The 6,000-nt window shown below is 46.0% G+C and overlaps 1 long non-coding RNA gene across 1 annotated transcript in view; it reads left to right on the top strand.

The window, feature by feature from the left end:
- Positions 1 to 790: 790 nt before the first annotated feature.
- Positions 791 to 6,000, top strand: part of LOC139054635 (uncharacterized) — an 89,610-nt gene continuing 84,400 nt past the window's right edge. The window contains exon 1 of the long non-coding RNA XR_011511379.1: positions 791 to 927. This is a non-coding gene — a long non-coding RNA (uncharacterized lncRNA). The remainder of the gene's footprint in view (positions 928 to 6,000) is intronic.

The raw sequence follows: 6,000 nt of genomic DNA, 5'->3' as shown, positions 1-6,000 counted from the left end.
GATGTCTGCAAGCGTGTGCGACCAGGCTCTGCAAGGTAAACTCCCCAGTCTTTATCCGAAGTGGTCCCCGCATCGAGAGCTTCGTTGAGGCGAGTGCTCAATTTTGGCTTTCGGAGTCTAGCCTTGTAAACTGCGATCGCCGACCTCGTTGAGCCCGTTCTTGTGTTTGAATGTTCGCCGTTAGTTAGGTAAACTTTCTGCAACTTGGTGGCGCGTGAGAATCCTACGTTGACGAGGCGCCGAGGGTGCTTCTTGTCGCAGTCGTATACGTCTTACGCGTCCGTAGCAGTTATGACTTACGTACGACTTACGCGTACGACACTTGTGCATGGCCATTGCGCTTGCTTGGACAAGCGGGAAGTTCGTTCTCGTGTAGGTAATGTTTTCTCGTTCGTGGATGGTCTCAGTAATGAACTTATCCTCTGTGGGTACCCCAATACATTGCATCTCCCGGTTGTGCGGGCGCTAGGGGCTTGGCTTTCGTCCTAGTTGGAAATGTTTTCGAACTGTAAAATCAAGCGGCACACGTCGTCTTAATGCTCCTTATTGATGTGCCTGAGCATTCAGACGTCCCAGTTCACGAGCCCGTCTGCCACATCTACGTTTGTATTTGTCATGTCCGGCTTGTCGATGGCCAATTGTGGATGATGAGTGGCAGAACGGCAAGGGCGATTGATTTCATTTTGCTGGACATCCTATGTTCGACGTTCGTGCTCACGGCATTCGTATTTGTGCCTATTAGCTTTTCGGGTGCATTTGCATTGATCACCGCCTCTGCGCGTTTCACACAGGAAACGTTGTCCAGCGCAGCGTCGGAGTTGGTGTAGAAGAGCCGCACTCCCTTGGGGCAGGGGTCTAATATGTCTTGACGAACCTACTCTAGGAGAGCTGTACGTCGTCTTCCGAGAGCTTATCGTCGTTATGCAGGTGAGTAGCGAGGAGAACATTTGGCCCTATTGTCGCACAGCCTGCACGCGCGGATGGAAGTTTTATGCTGATCGAGAGGTTCAAGGTTCTCAACGTGATCTGGATTTTGCTGCGCCTGTAGATTTAGGCGCTTCGCTTTGATTTACGCTTCGCTTTGCAACCGTGGATATATCCTGTGATTTTGTATAAACGAAATCTGCTCACATGTAGCGGACGCTTGACCGAATTTTGGGCCGGGACAAATAGAGCTTCTTACACATACAGTACTCATTTTCACGGGAACGCCATGATAATATCTCCGACAGGTGCCTCAAAAGCTGGATAATTAAGGGGCAGCGTCTCCACATATTTCGGAAAGAGAGGGTATAGCGACGAGGTGTGACACTGCGTTCGCTCAGATGGCGATATTCATATCATAAGCTAATAGACGGGGCAAACACTGTACGTTCGTATTGAAAGCGCGAGAATGTCTGCCGCCTGTGTCGGGAGGAAGATAAGTCTCAGAATATAGGCTGGTAAAATAATGACTGTGCTGTGCTTGACGGTACTGAATAATTATTGAGGTCAACTACCACTAAGAACACACACAAAGCCAAACGAACGAACAAGACCTGCTAAGTGTTCCTTGTGGTCAGGGTGACCGGATATGGGGTCAGTTCTTTCGCAATGTTGTTTCCTGAAGTTACTGTAAGAAATGAAACTTGAAGTACAGGAAGTAGAATAAAAATAAATAAAATAAAGATAAGATACTTTCGCCTTGGATAGAAGGAGGAGTCAGAGGAAGACTGGTGGGGTCAAAACAACCCTTAAGACAAAACAAAACACGATCAGCGCTCTATTTAGAGCGGTAGTGTAAGGAAAGAGGTGATACCAGCTATCTCCTACCGAGCTCGTCGTGCCTGCCACGCGCGTGTAGAGCTAGCCACCGCTTCTCCGATCTCCTTAGCCGCACTTACGTATTTATTTTTTTTTCAGACTTCCTTCTGTCTTTTTCAAGCACGAACAGGCTTGTTGTAGAACGAAAAAAAATAAGACAGACAGGAAGTGCAGTCTGTCTTTTGCTAAAGCGGAGTGATTTTGAGATCGGACACAGCTTTGATATAGTCAGCGGGGCCACTTCCGCTCGACAAGGCATGCGCAGCGCATCTGTTCCTCCGTGCAACGACGACGTGAAATCGCGGCTTCCTATGCAGAAACGTTCTTACGTTAACATCATGAAGACGGAGAGGCCAAACGCTTCCTATACCGAAACCAGGGCGAGGAAAAGTGGCTCTGTGTGCTCATCAGGACGTTCAGACTCGGCCGTTCACCAGACTATATACAGGGTGTTTCAGCGAACACTTTCAAACGGTTTTAAAAATTGTCTGTGGCAGATAGCGCAATTCTAGTCCGTGAGCTGGTCTACTTGAAGATGCAGACATTACTTCCACAGAGGAATCGAAATGCATAATCGACTAATTAACAAACATCTGGTTACCTTATGGCACATATTGCGATTTGCAAATTCTAGCGGGTGAGACTGCAAGGCACGTCCACTTGAAAATAATTGTGTGGATGACGCCATTTAGGAGACATGCGCCGTCAAACTTACGGTAAAAAATGCGCTGTCGTTCCACTTACTTTCTTAACAAGACGTCGTTTTATGCAGTGAAGCACAAAAGTAACTGGAACGCCAATGCATTTCTTTCCACAAAGTTCGGGAATTAATATCTCGAAACTGGTGCCATTCCGAGAGTTCGCTCCAAGTGGATCCGTGTTGCGAGCTCCACGGCTAGAATTTGTAAATTGCAATACGTGCCCAAAGGCAATAAGTTAAAATCCTAATTAGTATTTTGTGTTAATTATTCGATTATGTATTTCAATTCTTGTGCAAGTATTGTCCGCCTCTTCGAGTAGATTAACTCGAGGGCTGGAATTGTGCTATCGGCCAAAGGCAATTAAAAAAAAAATGTGAAAGCGTTTGCTTAAACCCGGTACATAGCGTTGGGAAACGCTTACCTGTGCATAAGGGCGTATGGGCATGACATTCCCACACCAGAACAGGAATTGGCCTCCCTGGTGCAGTATTCGGCCACAACCTCTCTAATGATATCTACAATTAACTCATGGCCCTCATTCCCCAGCAGCCGCGGAGCACCTGACCAACACGGCGGTCAGACCTGTGACGCAGCAGAGGGTGCTAAGAATCTCTGGGTCGCGACAGGCCGCCAATGGAACCTGACCCTGTCAACCTTTAGCATCCGAATTCTTTCGAGTGAGGCTAGCTTAGCAGGATTCTTTGAAGAAATATAAGACGTGTTTGGGATATTATCGGCCTTAGTGAGATTAGAAGAACTAGTGGGGCTTATACATTGCTAAATAACGGCCATGTCCTCTGCTATACAGGTCTCCCTGATAAGAAGCAATACGGGGTAGGATTCCTAATCCATAAGGACATAGCGGGCAACATTGACGAATTCTACATCATTAATGAGAGGGCAGCAGTAGCCGTAATCAAACTTAATAAGAGGTATAAATTAAAGGTAGCACAAGCCTATATGGTCCAACAAATCACGACGACGAAGAAGTAGATCAGTTTTATGAAGACATTGAATTAGCCATGAGAAAAGTGCAAACTCGGCATACAGTAGTAATGGGTGATTTCAGTGCAAAAATGGTGAAACAGCAGGCGGGTTAACAGGCAGTTCGAAACTACGGCGTCGATTCTAGAAATGCTAGAGGAGAGATGGTAGAATTAGCAGAAAGGAATAAACACCTTTTTCAGGAAAAGTAGCAACAGAAAGTGGATTCGGAAAGCCCTGATGGTGAAATAAGAAATGAAATTGACTTTGCACTTTCTGCTGATCTAAGCATAGTGCAGGATGTAGAAGTGATAGGTAGGGTAAAGTGCAGTAATCATAGGTTAGTGAGGGCTAGGATTCACCTCAATTTGAACAGAAAACGAGTAAAATTGCTCAAGAAGAAACAGGTCAACCAAGAGGCAGTAAGGGTAAAAGCAGACAAATTTAGGCTATTTTGCGAAAAAATATGCAGCCTTAGAACAGAGAGCTGATGGTGATGACATAGAGGTATAATGAATGAAACCGTAACGAGGATGGCTTCAGAGGCAGCAATTAAAGTGGGGGGCAAGGCACCAAGGCAACCAGTAGGCAAGCTCTCCCAAGTAACAAAGGGCCTAATAAAGAAACGACAAAGAATGAAAGTGTCCTACTCAAGAAATAAGGTAGAATTCGTGGCACTGTCAAAACTGATAAACAAAACGAAAATAAGTGATATTCGAAATTATAACGTGAGAAAGACTGAAGAAGCCGTAAAAAATGAACGCAGCCTGAACTCAGTGAGAACGAAACTTGGCATAGGACAAACCAAGATGTATGCACTGAAAGATAAGCAGGGTAATATCATCAGCGCTCTCGAATGTATAATAAAAGCAGCGGAAGGATTCTATACTGAACTGTATAGTACCCCGATGGCTCAAGAGTACTCCATTCGAAACAATAATGAACAGGGTACAGAAACTCCTCCTATAACTAGAGATGAGGTCAGAAGGCCCTTGCAAGACATGAAACGGGAAAAAGCGGCAAGCGAAGATGGAATAACAGTCGATTTAATCAAAGACGGAGGAGACATATTGCTAGAAAAACTGGCGGCTCTCTATACGAAGTGTCTATCTACTGCAATGGTCCCAAAAAACTGGAAGAATGCAAACATTATACTAATCCACAAGAAGGGAGACGTTAAAGAACTGAAAACTAATAGGCCCATTAGCTTACTTCGAGTATTATATAAAATATGTACCAAAGTAATATCCAATTTAATAAGGGCAACATTGGACTTTAGTCAACCAAGGAAACAGGCTGGCTTCAGGAAGGGATACTCTACAATGGATCACATCCATGTCATTAATTAGGTAATCGAGAAATCCGCAGACTGGAATTAGCCTCTCTATATGGCTTTCATAGATTACGAAAAAACATTTGATTCAGTAGAGATACCAGCAGTCATAGAGGCACTGCGTAATCAAGGAGTACAGACCGCTTACGTAAATACCCGGGAAAATATCTACAAAGATTCCACAGCCACCTTAATTCTACACAAAAAGAGTAGGGAGATATCTATAAAAAAAGGGGTCAGACAAGGAGACACAATCTCTCCAATGCTATTCACTGCGTGCTTGGAAGTATCCAAGCTGTTAAACTGGGAAGGTTTAGGAGTAAGGATCGACGGCAAATAATTCAGCATCCTTCGCTGTGCCGATGACACTGTTCTATTCAGCAACAATGCAGACGAGTTAAAACAAATGATTGAGGACCTTAACAGGGAGAGTGTAAGAGTGGGGTTGAAGATTAATATGAAGAAGACAAAAATAAGGATGAATAACCGGGCAAGGGAACAAGAGTTCAGGATCGGAAGTCAGCCTCTGGAGTCTGTGAAGTAGTACGTTTACAAAGGTCAACAAATCACGGGGGACCCTGACCATGAGATGGAAATCTACAGAAGAATAAAAAATTGGAGGACGCTTAAGCTTCGCCTTCAAGAGTGGGACGCGACAGCGTTCCCGTCGACCCGCCAAGGGGTATAAGACAATGCGCTACGGCACAGCAATCACTTACGATGCGCCCCGCATCGGACTTAGCGCCCACCTATCACGCGGTGAGCGTCGAGCAACGCAGCGTTCGGCGCGGCAACGAAACGTGCGCCTGAGCGAACGAAACGAACCAAAGAACTCGGTGTCTCGGAGGGGAAACGATCTACGCCAGCCAAACGTCGTGATCGGCACGGGCAGAGAGATAGATAGTAATCTAAACCGGGAGCACGGCGAAGCGTCGTCAGGGGAGAGGGAGTCCCGCGACGCGCCTGGCAGCGGTCCCAATGCTACCAATGCGCGCGCGGCGCGCCTCCTGTCGGGGCAGCGCCGTACATTGAGAGGAGGGGGTATTCTGTGTTTGCCGCAAGATGGCTCTGCGTGTGCGGAAAGCGCAGAAGAAATGCAGCGGAAACGCACTTCGCAACTCGTGTAATTGTGACTTCTGTACGTTACATGTTCATAATTACCGATATACACCGCAGTAT

This window comes from Dermacentor albipictus, chromosome 1 (assembly GCF_038994185.2).
Source record: "Dermacentor albipictus isolate Rhodes 1998 colony chromosome 1, USDA_Dalb.pri_finalv2, whole genome shotgun sequence".
Taxonomy (NCBI): Eukaryota; Metazoa; Arthropoda; class Arachnida; order Ixodida; family Ixodidae; genus Dermacentor; species Dermacentor albipictus.
This window is presented reverse-complemented; position numbering and strand designations above follow the sequence as displayed.